Here is a 21,298-nt window from a genome sequence, read left to right as displayed (position 1 = left end):
GTTGCGCAAACGTTTTCAGAGTATCGAGGTGACTGTAAAACTTGCTTTTGTCTCCATGCGGAGACAAAGAGAGAGCCGATTTGGTGTAGTGGTTAAAGTTAAGTTAAAGTGGATAGGATAGGATAGGATAGGATAGAACAGAGTAGAATACTTTGTCACTTTGAATGTACACTAATCGGCATACATTAAAATGAAATTACGTTGCATGCAGCTCTAATACAACGTAAAGCATTAGGCCAGGAACCAGGAGACGGTGAGCTCTACTTTTATCTTAAGCATGAAATCAAATGGGGGGTCGACCTTAGGTCATTCTTTCTCAGCCCGTAGAAAGGAGGCAGCGGCAAATCGCTTTGGAAATCTTGCCAAGAAAACTGCAGGAATTTGTCCTGGCAATTGCTAGGAGTCAGTACTAACTTAAAGGCATCCTCTGCCCCCCTCCCCCATAAAAGTTGGGGAAAGTCAGCATTTATAATACAATGCAGTCTCTCAGGCAAAGCAAATCTATTTTTTCCTTCATTTATTACTCTGAACAGATGGGCATTTCTCCCAACAGGCTCATGGGATATTAGGCATTTTCGGGGGAGGGGAGCGGGGGAATTAGTTGGGATCGTCTAAACTCAAATCCCCACTTAGCGTGATTGTGTGCTGTGAAACCATTGCTGGGTTCTGTTGCTTGACTAAGTTAGTGACTGATTTGATTAATTGTACAGAGGAAATATGAACCTCTGTGTTTCCAGAACAACTCGGTAACCAGACATTTAGGTTCAAATGATGGTCATTCTAAAGTCAGAACAGTTATATTCCAATAATTTGTTTCAAGATGCATTACAATTTGGCTCTTGCACTCTTCAGTCTGAGTAGTCTTGAATTTTTTTTGATTCCACAGATTCTTTTCTGTGTGTTATCTGTTTAATGGATGGTTTTAAAAAACCTTTTCTTTAAATAAATATTGGCTATAAATAGGTGATTACAGAAGCACTCAGCTTACCCTATTGAAAATAATAAAGACTTTACGATGATATTTCTCCTATTCAATTTATACTAGATATTTATATGGAATGCTCTTCTTAGTTTTTGTCTGGCCAAATTAATCTGATTTATGTGCGTGACTCTAATTCCACTAGATCAATTTAATTATCCATCAGGTTATTTTATTCTGGATTTTTGCAACATAATTCAACAAACAGAATGGGATGTTATATTAGGCATATTTTTTTAAATACCTTTAATCAAATCAGAAATAAAGTTCAGTGACTCAAACCATTAGTAAATAAAATCTTACCACATAAAAACAGGTGCCTATGGGTTTGAGCCTCCATTTATGGTGAAAAATTAGAAATAAATTTAAAAGACAGACATATAGGTACAATGTATAACTTTTATATTTACACTGATAATAAATACTTGTTTTAATTTAATTTGATGCAACAAAAGAACTTTTGTACCAGGACAAAATTAGGCATCAATTCTAAGTACAATTTTCTGAGAACAAGCTTTATTTAACACAGTCAAGCATTCTTCTGAGTAAATGTATGTAAGTTGATTGTTTTCTAAAGTTTTTCCAAAAGGCTGTGCTGTATACAATCAATACATTTAAATAGACCATACTTACATTCTATGTTATGACATACTTAATTAAACTTTGTCATTGCCTGCCCAAACTTTTCTAGAACTGGGTCTGTTATACATGTTGTTGAATATAATTAATTAATCAATTAATTAAAGGCACATGTCAATTATGGATACAACATGCTGCAATTACTCCACTCCTGAAATTATTTTATAATAACTTCAAGGTGTTTTACATTATTATATAGAAGTTTCCCTTAGGCTGATGGTGCCCTTTTGCTGTATTGTACATGAAAACATTGTATAAATTTGCAATTTGAAAAGGCTTGTGTGGGAATAAATCCCACTGAATTCTGTGAGACTGAGGATTGGGCTGCATGTGTTCCAGCAATTTTCCGTTTTCATTCCCTCCTATCTAAAGCCAAGAAATAGCTCAAAGCTATTGTTTTGTGACAGTGTTTTTAGAGCCTCTAGGCAAAAAGACATGCAGCTTGTAGAATCTCTTTGTCATGAACCACAGCCTTTAAAATTTCTGGGTGTTGGCTTTGCAGTTTAAAAATAATGTGTGGGGTTTTGAAAGTATATTATTTTCCTGGGTATTCAGACCACACAATCTTTTTGCAAAGTACTATTCTTTGGAGTGGCATTTAGCCAGTATTCAAATTCTGCTAAGCCAGTGAGCTTCACTATTCTGAGTTGTAAAGAAAACTTGTAATGTATATGAAATTAAATAGGAGTGCTCCATCTTGGCCTGTGGAGCAACATTGTGCCAACAAGGGCCTCCCTAGAATATTTTGGATAATTGCTATTGCAGCTTTGCAGTGGGTGGTAAAAGAAAAAAACAAGCTGGAACAGCTCCCAAATGATCTTTAACTACTCATTTTCCTGTCAGAAAGGGTAAAACTGCATGCCAGCCCTGCAGCTATCATACTTGTCTATCTGATTAAAAGTAATAGGAAGAAAACCATCTGAAGTGCAGGCTGAGGAGAAAAGGCCTTCTGATTTGAACCTGTAAGAGGGTTAGGAATTATGAATTCTTTTCTACCAGTTTTCTACCCTTTCTCGTAATATAAATGGTGAAATCAGGACCTGTCAGCATTTTGCAAAATTGGCATCAATTTATCTCCGGTTATTACTGGTAGCTTTTGGACAGAGGATTCAGCAGGCTGAAATTTTAGCATGGCCAAGATTGTCAACAAGATTTATTTGATTGATTGACTGACTGATAGCATATCTTTTGCTTTAGAATGCTATGCATGGTTTGTTGTTGTTGTTAGTTGCGAAGTCGTGTCTGACCCATCACTGTCCCATGGGCAACGTTCCTCCAGGCCTTCCTGTCTTCTACCATCCCCCGGAGTCCATTTAAGCTCACGCTGACTGCTTCAGTGACTCCATCCAGCCACCTCATTCTCTTGCCCTCAATCGTTCCTAGCATTAGGCTCTTCTCCAGTGAGTCCTTCCTTCTCATTAAGTGACCAAAGTATTTGAGTTTCATCTTCAGGATCTGGCCTTCCATGCATGGTTAGTAACAAAATAAACCAAAATGTTAACATATTTTAAAAATCTAATACTATAACGTATTAATAATTACATATCTGGTGAAAAGTACCATTTTTTCTAAATGGCACGAAAACAGAGGCAATTCTACTGCACGATGAGATGTGGTTAATGGAGTCCAAAATCTATTGTTGTTTTTTTCAAAAATGGATTTTGGAATCTTTCAAAAACAAACCCATTATGACTTAGCATGATATGTGAATCCAGTCAGTGATGGTTTATTAACAACAAAATAATATTTAATGGAATTTGGATAATCCTGCCCATTTTTTTCCCCTTTATCTTGGGATGGCTGGCTATAAGAACTGTCACAGGAAGCAAAGTAATACAAGACAGCTCCTCCCAGATTTTATTCCAATGGGGAGTATATAATTACTGCCAGGAATGGCAAGGATTGATAGTTTATGAAGATTGCAATATTAAAGGAACCAAGTTATTTAATAAACATTGATTTAATTTCTAGTTTGAATGTACTATTCTTAACTTTCTCAAGTTCCACCAAGTCACATTACCTCAGATGAAACAGAAAGCAAAACAATTTCAAACTGGAAAAGAGTTGGGTGATAACATAGCATAGCCAATACATCTTTTGAAGATATTCCTGGCTGGCTGTAATGATATTATGCTTTAATTTTAAATTTAAATTTTGTTTTAATTTTAAAGGAAAATAGGATATAAATCCCCACAACAATGAGGTATGGGACATGATACAGCTTCTCTCTTCCCAGGTCCTCCTTTTACAATTGAGGTTCTTGTAACATATTTGGGAACAATGAGTTCACTCAAAGAAACAAAACAACTGAAGGAAAATGCAAGTGAAAAACATTCAAAATCACAAAACATAGCTTACTGTGCTTCATCCTATGCTGTACAGCAGGGGTCCCCAACCACCGGTCCGCGGACCGGTACCGGTCCGAGGAACAAGTCCTACCGGGCCGCTGGTTGCTGGGCGCCGCCATCTTTTTTTGATGAAAAAGTGCTTCCGGTGAGCTTTTCCGGGTGAAAGCTCACCAGAAGCACTTTTCATCAAAAGATAGGCGGCGCTAGCTTCCAGTGAGCTTTTCCGGGTAGAAAGCCATTTCTACCGGAAAAGCTCACCGAGCGCTGGCGCCGCTCATCTTTTTGATGAAAAAGTGCTTCCGGTGAGGTCACCGGAAGCACTTTTTCATCAAAAAAAAGATGGCGGCGCCCAGCTGATGCCGGTACCGGGCCGCGGCACCCAGCTGATGCCGGTACCGGGCCGAGGCATAAAAAACGTTGGGGATCACTGCTGTACAGCACACTGGGCAATCACCATTTTTATAATGATTTTGATTGGCTACAATTGATTGGAACAATTGTTCATTACTCCAAATATTTTCCAAGTCTTGTTTTTCACCAGATCCTGAAGAATATGCTTCACTTCCTCTTCCTTCCAGGTGGTATTCATATGACAGTCTTTGGATGATGTGATGGGTGGGATCTGGCAGTTACAAACTATAGTCAGCAAAATGTATCCTGAACATCTCACAGTGTCTTATAACTAGTCCTTCGTAGAATCTTAACAGAAAAATGGTCATCAGAAATGATACCAAAGATTGTTCATAGACAATACTGATGAAACACATTAACCTTTTGTGCTGTGTGTTGCTTTTTGAAGGTTTGCTTGCATAGATTATTGTCAGTGGAATGATGGTATTATAAAGTCAAATCCTTGTTGCAGTATCAACTATACATGTGGAAAAAAGCATTTCTGGAATATTGTTGATGCTTTCCCAATTCTGTGATTGGCATTTATTGTGATGCCTCCAACAATTGCTAGTATGCTGCTGAAACATATGAACTCTACCACAACAATAACAACCAAAGCATTTTTTCAGTACCAGATGCTAGAGAACAACCCTGAAAGTGGCCAGATTTCTTGTCTCCAGGTTTCTTAGTTTCGTGAAAATGTTAGATGGTCCATGGGCTGATTCATTAGCTAATGTTAGACAGTGGACAATAGAAAGAAAAAAGCTTATAAATTTTGTACTGTTTATTAGAAGCAAATGAACATTCAAAGATCCAAATGTTTGTTGGAAATACAGCAAACCTGGAAGGAAAGATAACACAAATTTTGAAAATATTCTATTGAATGCTACAAGAAGGTTTTCCCTATCTTTTGCTGGATTCACACAGTATGTTCTTATATAATGTGATCATTGGCTTAAAGTGGATTAGACAATCTAAGTTCAAGATCCTGCTTGACCATTCACTGAATTACTCTGGGTCAGTCACATCCTCGTAGAGTAATTAACATCATGGAGTTGTGGTAGGAATAAAATGTAAGGAGCTTGACTCTCATAGAAAAGATGCAATATAATAATAAATAAGTAAAATTCTCAAAATTTTATTCTTTTGTTATTAAATCTGATGGAATTTTAAAAAAACACTCTTCTTCCAAAGTGTAATGTAAAAGCAACATGATGCTAATTTTCATTGTTACTTCTTTCCAGGTCTCAGATATAATCCACTTATTTATTTGTAAGTCTTGGGACAGAAAAATAATTGTTAGAATTATTAGATTACCCTTGATCTTTGATGACATAAGAGAGATTTTAAATTAATTTCCAAATACATTTATGTAAACTGTGTATTCTCCTGCAGACAGAGTAATCCACTATGTTCACATATAAACAGAACCTTTAAATCTGCACCAGATGTTCTTTTTTGAAATAGTTCTTGAATTCATTAACAGGCCTTTGGCTACACAGATGAATTAATTTGTTGGGGCAGATTTCATAAACCCTCTAATAATTCTTACTCACGCACATCTTGACTTGATTTTTCGGATCTACAGCATGTGTTTTAAATGTTTTAACCTTTACTACTTTAATCAGGTAGCATTTACTTCAGGTTTGAAGATGATCAGTCATTGAAAGATACAGTTAGCTGGGAAATAAAATCCAATTTGTCAGTTAAATCAAGTCCACAGACCTATATAAATTTAAGAAATCAGTCAATTCTATTGACTCTTTTGAATAATATCACCCGCACAGCTTACACTAAAAATGTTCTCACAAATTCTTATGAATGGTCAGCTTTAAAAATGGTATTGCATATTATTGATTTGCCGAATTAAAAGGAGGTTGTTGTAAAATAATATATCTGAAGTACAAACTTCTCTAACAGAAGCTAAAAAAAAACCTAAAATAAATTCCTTACCACACATTTTCATTGCCCTTGAAGGACTTTCCTAGATTAATCAGTTTTAAAAACTGAATCAGAATGGCAATTACGTGATTTATTTTAATAATTTCACAGCATTTCCTTTACTATATAATTTTTATTTATACTTCTGTAAGTACAATATCACTAACCATCAGGTACTTCCCTACACTAATCCCACAGGAAGTTTCCACTGAGTACTTGTCTCTGGCAGCACTGATAGGAACCATGCGTTAGGAGGGTAAATAGTTCCATAACAAGGACAGCATGTTGTCAAATGCCCCCCAGAAAAACCAGATCCTGACAATCATCATCCATCAGTGCCACCAATGTTCTAATCCACAACTGGGCCTGAATTCTGCTGAAAGAAGTCAAGATAATCAGTTTCTTGTGAGGCATCCTGCAAATGAAGCTCCACCATGTTACAAGGAAATAGTCTTCCGACATCCTTAACAGTGAGTGAATTACTGGACAATAACCAGGTTTTTATTGAACATACAAGGTGCTGGCCCTGAGTTTTAAAATCCAGAACAGGTTAAGGACTGGCAGTCTGAAGGACTGTCTTCCTTGCTATGAATCTGTCCATAGATCAGGAGGAGAAGCATTTTTAAAGAGGCCTCCACTGCTATATGCTTGTCTATCAGCTAGCTCAGGGGTGTCCAACCTTGGCAACTTTAAGACTTGTGGACTTCAACTCCCAGAATTCCTCAGCCAGCTTTGCTGGCTGAGGAATTCTGGGAGTTGAAGTCCACAAGTCTTAAAGTTGCCAAGGTTGGACACCCCTGAGCTAGATGCAAGAGAGCTCCCAGTTATGGAACACCAGAGAGATACATTTGCCACTGTTCCATCTCCCAGTATTTAGAAAAATGTCAAATCCACATCTAATTTACCAAGGTTTGAATCAGTCATTACAGTAATAGTTTATTAATTTTAGATTAGATTTGTTTTAATTGCTATAAGTGATATTCTACTTATAAGAGTAGAAAAAAAGATATAATTTATAGTAAAATTATATAATATTTTTATGAAAAATAAAAATACTAGATACATTACAGAGAAGGTTTTTGATCTATAAGGTAGTTTTCTAGTGTAAAAAGTTTCAATATATATCTCTTCGCTATAATATGTATGTTATAGTATTTAAACAATGAAGCAATAAAAAAAAATGTTTCGAAATTTAGCATCAATTTTCAATCCAATTTCAAGAGCAAATGCCCATGGCTCCCTCATAATCATTCATGGAGATGTCTATGGAGATTCTCAGTCATCCAGGTTTATGGTTGTCCCAAAAGTACATTTTCTTTTGGGATATTCAGGATAGGAATTTCTACCTGACTACCACAACATTTCAATATACTTGTGTAGGCTTCCATGGCTAGTATCTATTGGGCAGTGTTGAACTTCAGAGTTTAGTAACTGTGATCTAGATAATATATGTCCTGACATTTCACCAGCAACCAGCAACTGGCATCTTCAGTGGTCTTCAGAGATGAGGATGGGAGCTGATTCCTAATTGTTCCTGCTTTTGAGTGGCATCTTGGTGTGGCACAGGGTAGACAACCAGGCTTTGTTAATCTTCAGGCTTTCTTTTTCCTTACTGAAGCTATTGGGATGTTTGTGCAACTCTATAGCCTTTCTGTGCATGCGTAACCTAAATAGTTTGGTATTGTTGACAGCACTTGTATGTTCTTGGATTGAATTGCATGATCATTAAGGTCTAGACAGCTTGGTCCAGTAGTTAAAGCACCAGGCTAGAAACTGGGAGGTTGCGAGTTCAAGTCCTAATTTAGTCCTAAAAGCCAGCTGGTTAACTTGGGGCCAGTCACTCTCAGCCCATCCACCTCTCAGAGTTATGGTGGTGGGGAAAAGAGGAGGAAGGAGTATTATGTGTGTTTGGTGCCTCGAGTTATTTGTAAAAATAAGGGTGGGATATAAACAAAATAAACAAACTAATAAACAAATTATGGTACAGGGTGTGTTCTACAATGGATGATTTTCCAGGCTATCCTAGTCTGCAGTGCCTTTTTTGTTCGTTTATTCAGGCACAAAAACTGTGTTTTATGGTACTAATGTATATTTGTTCATAGCTACAGAGCCTGTGAGAGACAGAAGCCCAGTCAGTACCTGCTCAGTTGACTGTGGTGTGCATAACAGACCAACTTGCCTTTGAAAATGCCAGCCACAGTTGCTGGTGAAACATTAGGAAATCTGTTGTCTAGACCACAATCACTAAACCCTGAAGCTCAACATTGTTCAACAAAGATTTCAATATAACTGACTTTTGAATAGCTGTATTCCTTCCTCCCAAGACTTTGGCAAGTTACTTGACATTTTGAATATTTTACACACACACAATTATTTAATCCTGAGCAAAAGCAGCTGAAAATATTTTGATACCCTGCATGAGAAGATTTATATCATGCCATACCTAGCCATCTGTTTTATACTTAATGTAAAACTCTATATTTTGGGGTCAATGCTGTTTTTTATACTCATTTATAATTTCTTTATCCTGCAACATTATCCAAATCACTGTAACAAAACATTAGAATAGTTCAAAAGCTATTGCTCAGCACCAGCATCTGTTTTTAATGTAAACCTAAAAGGATCCTGTGATGCTAGATCCTGATGTTTTTGGTATGTGGGGAGTCTATATAATGTAGTCACTGTAGCTGTTGACTTGTCGGTAGGTGGAGAAAAATCAAGAAGGTCTAACTTCCTGATTTATAAGTCTAATTTGTAATTGATTACTTTTTTTGCTTTATTAAAACAGATTATGGATACTTAGGATACTTATATGGCTAAATCATATGGACTACACAACTTGATCAGGGCAAAGCAATAGACACAATTTACATAGACTTCTGTAAAGCCTTTGATTCAGTGGTACATGACAAACTACTCCTAAAACTAAAATCTTATGGTATAACTGGACACCTGCAAAACTGGGTAGAAGCATTCCTTCAAACAGACAACAAATGGTCAAAATTGGGAGCGTCCTATCAAATTCTGTACCTGTCAACAGTGGTGTCCCCCAAGGCAGTGTTCTAGGACCAACTCTCTTCATACTCTACATAAATGACCTCTGTGATCATATTAAGAGCAACTGCATTCTCTTCGCTGATGATGTAAAGCTATTCAACACCATCGACAATACTACTACCCTTCAAAAAGACCTCGACTGTGTATCAGAATGGTCAAACAAATGGCAACTTCAAATCTCAACAAATAAATGCTCTGTTCTACATATTGGCAAAAAAAAAATCAGAAAATAAAATACAAGCTGAATAGTCAAGACTTTGTTGATGATCCAAACTCTGTCAAGGACCTTGGAGTACTAATCTCTAATGATCTAAGTGCTAGAGCCTACTGTAACTACAAAGCCAGAAAGGCATTAAGAGTTGTTAACCTAATCCTGCATAGCTTTTTCTCTGGTAATATCACACTACTAACTACTAACAGAACATTTGCTAGACCAATACTTGAATACAGCTCATCAGTCTGGAACCCGTATTACGTATCTGATATTAATACAGTTGAGAAAGTCCAGAAATATTTCACAAGAAGAGTTCTCCACTCCTCTATTCGTTGCAAAATACTTTATGCCGCCAGACTTGAAATTCTAGACCTAGAAAACATAGAACAACGACGCCTTCGGTCCGATCTAAGTATAGTATGTAATATTATATATTGCAATGTCCTATCTGTCAATGAATACTTCAGCTTCAACCATAACAATACAAGAGCACACAATAGATACAAACTCAAGGTAGACCGCACCAAACTTGATTGCAGGAAATACGACTTCAGCAACAGAGTAGTCAGTGTCTGGAATACTCTACCTGACTCCGTGGTTTCTTCCCCAAACCCCAAAAACTTTAACCTTAGACTTTCTACTATTGACCTCACCCCTTTCCTAAGAGGTCAATAGGGGGCATGCATAAGCGCACCAACGTGCCTACCATCCCTGTCCTATTGTTTCTTTTTATTTTTCTTATATGTATCCATTTCATGTATTCATAACTATGTTTATACTTATACCTGTTATCTTATAATCGCTTGACAAAATAAAATAAATAAAATAAAATAAAAATAAATCAGGCTTAGAACCACCAAAATAAATCTTGTCCTCAAAGGCAGCTATCATGGATAATATGGGCCATGGGTACAAACATAGTAGTCCAGCAGGGGTGGCCTGGATCTTAGCTCAAGTGCAATGGGGCATAACCTTCCTAACCATGAGGAGGCACCTAGGCCATGTAATTAGGGGAGTCATGTTTACTCCCACCTCAGTAATTGTCTACAGCATGTATTCCGTGCCCCTGAAATTATAAAAGAGCATTGTGCTTTATTAATTAGATTGTTATCCAACTTTTATTACTGGACGCTTTTAAGAAGAGATTGGACAGCCATTGTCTGATATGGTATAGGGGGTTGAGTAGGGACATATCATTCAGGGAAATATAATATTCTGCCTTTTTAATATTGCTCAAAATATTTCATTCTTGTAGGAGAGGGGTGGGTGCTATCTTTCTACAGTAACAAACATATCTGATACTTCTTCCTTCTCCTATTTTCCCCACAAGAGGTGGGTTGGGCTGAGACAGGGTGACTGGCCCAAAGTCACCCAGCTGGCTTTCATAGCTAACTCATAACTAATATTCACACATTCCTCCTGGTTTCTAGGCTACCATCTTAAGCACTACATCAAACCAGTGGTGGGATTCAAACGTTTTTACTACCAGTTCTGTGGGCGTGGCAGGGGAAGGATACTGTAAAATCTCCAGACAGAAGTGGCATTTGCCAATTCTCTGAACTACTCAAAATTTCCACCACTGGTTCTCCAGAACTGGTCAGAACCTGCTGAATACCACCTCTGCACCAGACTGGCTCTCTATTGAAGCTTAGTGATATATTTAGTGGTTTCTAATGCTAATAATTGGTTTTTAGTTAGATGATAACATCCAATACTTGCACAGCCAAATCTTAATAATTTTCACCAAAAGTTATTAACTTGATTTGATTAAACAAAGACTTTTATTCAAACTTCTTCAGTTAAATTCACTATTCAGTTTTGGGAAAACTTAAAGGAGAGCATATACAGTTCACTAAAAGTCACTCTGAAATTAAACTTTACCATTTCTCTTTCACCAGAATGAAGAAAATTCATTGGGACCAGAGGTCTTTTAAAAGAACTGAGCAAAAGAAATCACATTTCTTGTAAGCTTTACTTTCTATCATCTATCACATTTGGCATGGAAAGGAAGAAACAAGCTGCTACTTCTCAGATAAGGGCAACAGCAGAGGATTTTGAGAGAAGCCTAGAGCTGCACTTAAGGAAAGGAAAGAAATACAGTACAATCCCTACCTACAGTTTGCAGTCAGTGAGGATTACACAGTGAGATAGAAATACCAATGTGCTTTTTGTAACCAATGGTTTCCCATTTCCTCCGACCATTTGAAACGCAAAGAATGAGTATGCCGGAGAAGTCTGGTTTAAGACTAACTGGCCACATAAGATTGAACTTCACATACTTCTCTAATTGCAATATATAGATGCTCTCTTTTTTAAAAAGATAAACTTCCATTTGTTCCCTTTGCAGACCACTTCTGAGGCAATTTAGAACGGTTAAATCAGTTTTTCTTCTCCAAACATCTTGGACTTAATCTACAATAGTGCAACTATGATGTGTGTTAGCTAGTCTTCCGGATGTTCGTATTCCCCAGATACAAACCAACAAACATTGAGGTATGCAGTTGTTTATTTGAACAAGTAATGCACATCCCATCCGGCGATAATGGCTTGAATTCCAATCTAGGTTAGCACTGGGAGCATTTGCTTTCCAGCACTCTTTATAGCATAACCCCACCCATCTAATTGCAGCTATCTCCTGTAGACTGCCCTATTCTAATTATCCATGTATTCAACATGTCCTAATATGGCTAATTAGTTACTTAGGCTGTACTCCCATGCCATAGCCTTGAACGCTCTGCACCCTCCCTGTCACCAATCCCCTCTACTTCCCTAAACATCCCATAACACCCGATGTATAAATCCCTTCCCTGCACTAAAGCCTTATACAGTGGAGCGCCCCAGTCACATCATGTGGGAATTCCCACTCAGCCTCCCACTCCCAGGTAACAGTGCGAGGCAGTGTCATAGGGAATCCCCGTTCCACATCCACTTCATTGCTGGTGGGAGGGATCCACGATTAACAACTTTTATTGCTGGCAGGCGTAGTTGAATATGTAGCCCGACTATGTGGTTGACAATGCAGTTAGAGGTTGGAATTTTCCTAGCTCCTACTCACTGTTTTGGGTTGGTCTGAGGCATCCCCCCCTCCCCAAGTTGACTTGGTCTACAGGAGAATGATCTATCTGTATATTATTATACATTATATAGATGGCTTTGAAAGAGCACGAAACCCATTTTTAACTATAGGGTTAAAGAGTGCTAGATTTATTGCATAGGATCAGCATAGGAGAAAGCTGTAGTCCTGAAAATATCCTTTTGAAGCAGATTAAGAAATAAATGCCAGATGATATATAGTAAAAGAAATTTGTAAACCTGACAGAAATTCTCTCTCCAACTGTACACTAAAAAGAATCAATATGGAGCAACCTTGAGGGTTTTTTTCTCACCCTCCTATCTATTCAGACTGAACTGATGTTTACATTAGTTGTTGAATTTCTTCTTCAAGGTTGCCTCCATAATCTTCCACACCTGATTACTCTAGGAAAAGAGCCATGTTTTACTGCTGTCTTCCTGCTTCTTTCCCAAAGGCCATTAGAATTTTTCCACTGTTTATACAAAAAATCTGTTTTGCATAGTCATTCTTTTTGCTGTTTTTTATTGCTTTGAGGAGGTCAGCACTATTTTGCTTGTTCCAACAATATTGAACTAGATCCCTTGGTTTGTTAGCATTGTCACTTGCTGTAAATCACAGGTTAAGTGGAGAGGATAAATTAATTAATTACATAACCTTCAATTAAATATACATATTTATGGGGGAAGGGTTAGTATTGGTCACATATGGTTACAAAATCCTTTTTTTAAAAATTGTGCTTGCCAAGTTGTTACTGCAAAGCTATCAATGGATGTTTTGTTTATAATCACCTGTGTTTCCCTGAAAATAAGACCCTGTCTTATATTTTTTGCCACCAAAAAGGGCACCAGGTCTTATTTTCGTGTTGATGGTGGTCATCCATTGACTTGCCTCACTTGTGTGTGTTGCCCCTGGCCTCCTTTTCACTGTCAAGAGACCTTCAGGAGCTTCTTCTGCAGCCAGCAAGGCCTGCAAGGCTTTGCTGAAGGCCTGTGTAGCCGATAACACCGATCCGGATCAGTCTGGAGCTCTGTTATCAGTTGCAGAGGCCTTCAGGAAAGCCTTACCAGCTGCAGAAGAAATGGGCCAGCAAGGCAGATGTCAGGGTGTGTGAGACCTGGCTGCAAACTGTCCAAAGGTAAGTAGTAGGGCACCTCCACCCCCCATCCCCAACCTAGCTTAATTTTTACCCATGGAGGGGGTGGGGTCTTAATTAGGGCTTATTTTGGGGGTCAGACTTATATTGGGAACATGGGTAAAAATCAATCTAGGACTTACTTTCGGAGTAGGTCATATTTTCGGGGAAAACACAGTAGCTTCTCACAGAGTATGACACTGATTAGAACTGACAGAAAGAAGTGGCCCATGTCACTAGATTGATCTCCACAGCTAAAGGAGGACCAGAACCTGGGTTTTTCCACTCCTAGTCCAGGACATGATGGTAGCACTCTTCTTTTAGTGTAAATAACTCCTGGATTTCCATCAGAAATCTTCTCTCTTCATGACCTGTTGCTCAGATATTCAGTTACTCAAATTTTCCATCTCAGATTCTCAGCATCCCTGCCCGATCCCATCTCACCACAAATTAAGAATGGTGGTTGTTCTTCCCATTTGTTGGGAAGGGAAGTTAGGGAAGATTGCCTTAATATTTCCCACATTAATAAAACTTTTGAAACAGCATTACATGCCAACCTCACTACTGAGGAACCATTAGTATACCATTAGGGAAGCAGAATTTATATCAGTATGCTTTTTTTAGCAGATGAAGAAATAGAAAAATGAACATTAAGCCAACAGCCCATTACATATTTTTCAGCCTTTTAATGGTTTAGTTGGACCTGGAAACAAATGGATCATTACTTATTTGTGAAGATAAAGGAGGAATTCAACAGTGTTCAAACTGAAATTTAGAATAAAAAATGCATACAAGTCTATAAAGGCATTTAATCGATCATTCTGTCTTCCCACTACCACGGCATTCAGATTTATCAACTTGAGAAGATACAAATAGCTTCCCACTTCACACAGTGCAGGAAAGCATAATGACTTCTCTCCTAGTGCACTATCAGCTTGTTGGCTACAAACACCAAAAAAAGAGTGGCAGTGAATTATAAGAATATTTGTAACCTATTTACTGCAGGCTGTAATTTACAGAATCAAAATTAGATGAAGTACAAGTTAACTGTGGGCTGATTGCTGCTGTTCAATCTACTGCTGTCACACATTTGGAAAAGATTCAAATATTTTCCCCTACAGTGCTAGTAAATGAAGAAGAGCATAGCAAACCAAAGTTAAAGCAAACTTGACTTCATTCATACTATGGGATGGGGAGTAGGGGGGAGAGGGCATGGAAAGGAACACATTCATTACCAAATGGATAAAAAAATTTGTTTTATGAATTTGGCACACCTGGCCTATAATTAATTGTTTCTTCTCATGATATATCGATTGCTACAGGGTATCCCAGTTATTTCCAGATATTTAAGAGAATGTGTTGCTGAAACATACATGGAAGAATCATTCAAATATAATATCTTTAAAACTAATGCAAGGAAGTACAAAACTATTATAAAGTTCTTGCCTAATATGTCATAAGGCATATCTTATCTATATATCACATTATTATATGTGTCTGTGTGTGTAAATAAATTCCAGCTTGAAATGCTTTACTGGGGAGATATATATTAGGATTTTGTCTACAATAGGGCTGTCAAACTTGAGGCCCGCAGGCCAGATGAGTCACACACTGGTGACGCCCACACCCAGTTTAGTGAAGGGGGGGAAAAGTCATGATACATCATGTGACAACACCATGACAACGCAAGTTTGAAACCCCTGGTCTACAAAATCTGTGATTGTATTGTAATCTTTGCTTTTCCCGAATAATCTCACCTTCCATTGCTGCAACATGTGAGAGGTTCCAAGAATTAGACCTCATTGCCAGCAACAAAATAAACTTTGAAACCTTTGCTTCAAAAGGAACCACAGATGTTTCAGTAAACATAGGAGTAAGTCTTGTGGAAAATTACTTATAAGAAGAAACCTTTATAGTTTTACTTTTGAAGTTTTCCTTTTTCCATAAACCTTGCAGTAATGAAACTCTGTCTTATCTTTGGTATTCTGCTCTGATTACGCATACTGACTTTCATCTTTTACAAAGGAAACTTTACAAAATATGGTGAAAACCAAAATGATATAAATGTGAAAAACACTTGCAAAAGTTTTCGCATTTATATCATAAGTACAACTTCCATAATTAAAATTTAGACATCACAATAGTTGGCAATACCCAACTGACTTCATTGACCTTGAAAAAACTAAGTCAAGTCTATCTTGATTACTACTTAGATAGGAGACCACCAGAGAATCCTCAGACTATGGACTAGATCCATGATGGCAAACCTATGCCATGTGTGCTGGAAGTGGCACGCAGAGCCATCTTTTTGGGCACGCCAGCTGTCACCCATTGCTCTTCCAGGTTCCAATGCGCACATGCACACTGGCCAGCTGATCTTTGCACACAGGGGAGTGCTGGAAACCAGAAGAGCAGCTCCCCAGAGTGCATGCGCATGCTGGCCACCTAGTCTTTGCATGTGCAGGAGTGCTAGAAATGAGAAGAGCAGCTTCCCGGAGCATATGCACACGCCGGCCAACGGGTCTTCGTGCACACATATGTGTTAGAAACCGGAAGACATGCGCGCCGGGAAGGTATGCTTCCGGTTTCCATCACTCCCATGCATGCACATCGGGGAGCTGCTCTTCTGGTTTTCAGCACACACATGCACCGCACGTACCCATTTTGGCACTCTGTGCCAAAAAGGTTAGCCACCACTGGAATAGATGATGAAATCTACAAAAACAAAAACCACCCTGTAAGAAAACAGTGCCAAACTACTTCCTTGTTATTTTAAAGGACATTTATGCATAGCCATGTATGTTTTAGGAGTTTAGCTGAACTTAAAGGAGACATTATCAATAGATCATTATCATGGATAAAAGCCCTTTAAAAGGGCAGGTCATCCAAATTCTTAAAAGGAACTCAGAAAAGAAGATCCAATTAAACAGTGCTTAGCTTGAATCTTTGTAACTTACCATATCTACCTTGCAATCACCTTTTTTCCATTGGCTCTGATTCTGAAGGAAAGGCAACTAAACTAATCCACATATTTCAAATACTGTGTGCAAAAGTAAAAATGAAACTGCAATGAAGCTGCTTGCCTTGCCTTAGGATTAAAGACAGTATGGTTATCACTATTATTATCAAGTTATATCCCAAAACCTTTCTTCAGCAAAATGGGGGTATTTAATGGACAACATAGGGGACACTGTGACATTTATTTTTCAAATTAAATGAAGATGTTGCAAAATGTTGACCTGAACTGGGACAGAAGAACAATACCAACTACACATATACAAAAGAACAAAGACTCATCATGCACTGGCCTTGCAGAGATCTATTGTTTTGCCACAAGCTCAAAATAAAATGACTGTTCATTTTATCTGCTTTGAGCATCTCTTGATTATGACTAAACTGCCACAGTAGACGTTAGAGAAGGTTCTATATAAATGAATGAATTCCTGAACAAGAATTCAGACCTGCTATGTGCAACATATTCCAGAAGGATTATGCAAATTATCATGAAATCTTTATCCAAAACTTTTCTCTGTCTTATCCTCATACTACTTCTGCTTCCACCATAACTACCTAACTTTATATTTTTACTGATGCAAGAAAGTCAACAGCGATACTTCATTGTTAATTAGGTATCTTAATTCATGGGGTCTTTTAATTTAATATGCAGATTAAATTGGGTAATGGCCAGTCCTTAATTGAATTTGAGGTGAGAACATGAAATTTTTTGCTCTTAAATGACTTTTTTAACATTATTCATTTAGACTGATTAACCTCTTATGCATAACAGGCTGTGTGGGTCTAGATCTGCACCTATGTTAGCAATTATTAGGATTTATTTAAGTAGCTAGAAATAATTCTGATTTAAAATAGTCCTATGGCATGCGTTTCACAGGTGGCACACAGAGCCATTTGTGCGGGCATGCGAGCCCCAGGCAAACTTACCTCACTGTGCATGCGCATGCCTCCCAGATGATTTTTTAGCCTGTTTGAGGCCTTTTTTGGCCTCCCAGAGGCTCGAGGGAAGCCTCTGCAGCCTTTGTAGGCTAAAAAGCAGGCCCATTTTGTCACTTCCTGTATTTCCGGAAATACAGGAAGTAACAAAATGGGCCCATTTTTTGGCCTGCAGGGGGCGTGTGGGGGCCATGTGCATTGCCTTCTGGGTGCTGGCATGCAAGCATTCGTGCACAATTTTTGGCACAGGAGCCCAAAAAAGTTAGCCACCACTGACTTAGGTCATTAAGGAAAAGGTGATATGAGGTGTCAAAATGATTGATCTGATTTGATCTGATTCCTTTTTATTTTCTTGCAAAATCTTCAGTTATTATTGAAGCAATTTGGAGATGGTCTTTCATGGAAATCCACAAGCAGGTATGATCGGAAGATGAACCTTTAGTGCCATCCCTGGAAAATAATTAGCAGATTCTTCCCCATTGGCACGTTTCTTCAGTACAAAAATTGACATTAATAGAAAGCTTTTGAATCATCACTGCATTTCTTTCCTGCTGCACTATAGTTGAAGATTATTATTGGGTGGGTTCCTTTCTGGTGCATTGAGGGCAGATCTAATAAAATAAGCCAGAGTCAATAGTTTTCTGCATTCTGGCAGACACTGGACAGCTATAATTAATGTGGAGGAGAAATGTTATATAAATCTGCCATTGTTCAAAGTGAGTAACATTTGGAAATAATGCTATCAAGCTGAAACTGGCATCGTGTCTCCTAAGTTATCATGTATTATTGGGCTTGGCTTTGCACATTATGTTTTTAGATGTGCTTCTTTCTTGCCTCCCCTCTTTTTATTGCATTGGGGCCCGTGCGTGCAATCCAAAAAAAAATCAGCACAAGGATTTAGTTCATATAAACTTGCATTTAGACTGACAGAAAAGTAAACCAAGGCTGGATTCTTAATTTGTATTTGTTTAACAAAGCTAGATTGTTGATTATAAACTGTCTTCACAATGCCAGTGGTTTGTCTACATATTTCAATGGAAAAACAAAAAGGATTTTTAAAAAGTTTCTAGACCATATGTGTGATAGAAAGGGGCCATAGAAACTTTAACCTTCACTCTTGGTTCAGGGATTTAAAGCTACCAATAAGTGCATGATTCCCTCAAGTGAGTGGAACTCTATGGATCTACCAAGCTAAATTCACTTACCAAGTATGGGTGTCTTACAAGTGGTATCACGTGTGACATCACTGTGACAATATTGTGGCTTTTATCAGATGCCTGTGTTACCAACCAGATATGTCAATCCTCAACTTAGTGACTTTTTGAAATTACAATGGCACAATGACTTATGATTGTTTTTCACTTGACCATTGTGGCATCCCCATGGTCATGCGATCACCATTCAGATTCTTGGCAACTGACTCATATTTATGACAGATGCAGTGCCTCAGAGTCATGTGATCACCTTTTGTGACCTTCTGACAATGTGGAAACCAGATTCACTTAACAACCAGGTTACTAACTTAACAACTACAGTGATTCACTTAACAACTGTCATAAAATGGGGCAAAAGTCACGTAACACATATTTCACCTAGGAACAGAAATTTTGGGCTCAATTGTGGTCATAAGTCAAATGCTGCTATAAACTGCTTAGAGAGGGCTATAAAGCATGATGAAGCGGTATATAAGTCTAAGTGCTACTGCTAATGCCATAGGTTCCAAGTATCCTTTGTCTGGAGCCCATTCAAATTTTATAATATAATTGGAATTTCTAAGACAAATACCAATGCCATTTTCAGGGTAAGATTATAAAACAACAGTCATAGAATCTTCTACCTCAGAGGTAGCATATTTCTAATCCTGTTTGCCAGGATTGAGCATCAGGTTATAATCTCTTAATGTCCTGTTTGTGTTATATCCCAAAAGCATCTGATTCAGAGGTGATATTCAGCAGGTTCTGACCAGTTCTGGATAACCGGTAGCGGAAATGTTGAGTAGTCCGGAGAACCAGTAGCGGAAATTTTGAGTAGTCCAGAGAACCAGTAGCGGAAATTTTGAGTAGATGCAAGAAAGTCATTTTCAAAAATTGAGTAATTTTGAGAACAGGCAAATACCACCTTTAACTGGCCCCATCTATTCTCTGCCTCCTGAGTGATTGGATGATTGGTCTTCTGAGTCTTCTTTTGTTGCCCTGTACAGGAGAATGGAGCTGGAAAGCAGGTTATTGAGGTGGGGAGGGAATGGGATTTATAGTTACCTTCCCCTGCCACGCCCACTAGGCCACGCCACGCCCATCAAACCACACCCACAGAACCAGTAGTAAAAAATTTTGAATCCCATCACTGATCTGATTGGAGGTCACGGGAACAAAAAAATATCTACAGAGTGTTTAATCTGATCCAGCATGGTTGTTCCTGCTTACTGTGTCATCCTAAAGATACCGATAAAGACCCCAATTTACAGCAAATGGTGTTTTCAAGACTGGTAGTTGCTCAGAAGCTTTGAGCAGGGTATTTTAGCATCAGAATGATCAATAAATCTGAAGCAGCTTAGAGCCTGTTCCCCTGAGGACCCTAATACAGACAGTCCTCGACTTACAACCATTCATTTAGTGACCATTCTAAGTTACAACTAGTGACCTATAATCAGTTTTCACACTTGCAGCATCCCCATGGTCACATGATCAAAATTTGGGAGCTTGGCAACAGGCATGTATTTATGATGGTTGCACTGTCCTGTGGTCATGTGATCACCATTTATAACTTTCCTAGTCAACTTCCAACAAGCAAAGTCAATGAGGAAACCAGATTCACTTAACAACCACGTGATTCACTTAACAACTGCAGTGATTCACTTAACTGTGGCACAAAAAGGTCGTAGAATGAGATAAAACTCAATTAACAACTGCCTTCCTTAGCAATGGAAGTTTGAGTTCAGTTGTGTTTGTAAATCAAGGACTATATTGGGATTTTCAGTTTTTTCTGCCTTGGACCTGGCACCAAGCTTATCTCTTGCAAGTTGAACAGTGTAGCATAAATTGTAAATTTGGCCAAATAAATTTGGTTACATGAGCTTCTAGGGGAAGATCCTCTAGAATCCCTCGGGCTGCATGCATCCTCCAGATTAATTTTTGTGCCTTTCAGATCATATTGCTGAGATTTTATGATAAACTTTCAGTGTGCAATGGCAGGAATCTGCACTTTAAATTTTTCCCCCAATTTACATCTTATCCCCCTTCCATAAAAGAACTGTAAAATCCCTTTCCCCAAAAATATCATTACATCATTTCTAAGCTTCTGGGTATCCTTTGAGAATTCAAAACAAGGGAAGTGACGCTGCAAAAGTACCAGCAACCGACTACCACACCTCATCCTGAAAAAACATTCAAAGAAGGACCTCTAAAGGACAGTCATAAACCCATTATAACTCATAGTATATAAGCAAAACGCCCATAATCTCTTTCCTAAATTTTACTTCACAAGGCATAAGAGCAATGCATGGATATCTAATGAAGCCTCTGAATTTCTGTCATTGAGGGAGCCACATCAGACAAGGGTTGGCATTAGAACTCCA

General features: G+C 38.2%; 1 long non-coding RNA gene across 2 annotated transcripts; it reads left to right on the top strand.

The window, feature by feature from the left end:
* The first annotated feature begins 2 nt into the window (after positions 1 to 2).
* Positions 3 to 9,551, top strand: LOC148132486 (uncharacterized). Of its 2 annotated transcripts, XR_015747347.1 has the most exons (4): positions 3 to 253; positions 3,002 to 3,090; positions 6,496 to 6,767; positions 9,086 to 9,551. It is a non-coding gene; the product is annotated as an uncharacterized LOC148132486 (long non-coding RNA). The 2 variants fall into 2 exon arrangements; XR_015747348.1 differs by lacking the exon at positions 3,002 to 3,090.
* Positions 9,552 to 21,298: the final 11,747 nt, after the last annotated feature.

The sequence above is a fragment of the Notechis scutatus genome, chromosome 2, assembly GCF_049901735.1.
Source record: "Notechis scutatus isolate UNSWTSFEM ecotype Mainland chromosome 2, rNotScu1.2, whole genome shotgun sequence".
In the NCBI taxonomy this organism is placed as follows: Eukaryota; Metazoa; Chordata; class Lepidosauria; order Squamata; family Elapidae; genus Notechis; species Notechis scutatus.
Note: the sequence above shows the minus strand (reverse complement) of the source record. Positions and strands in the feature narration are given on the sequence as shown.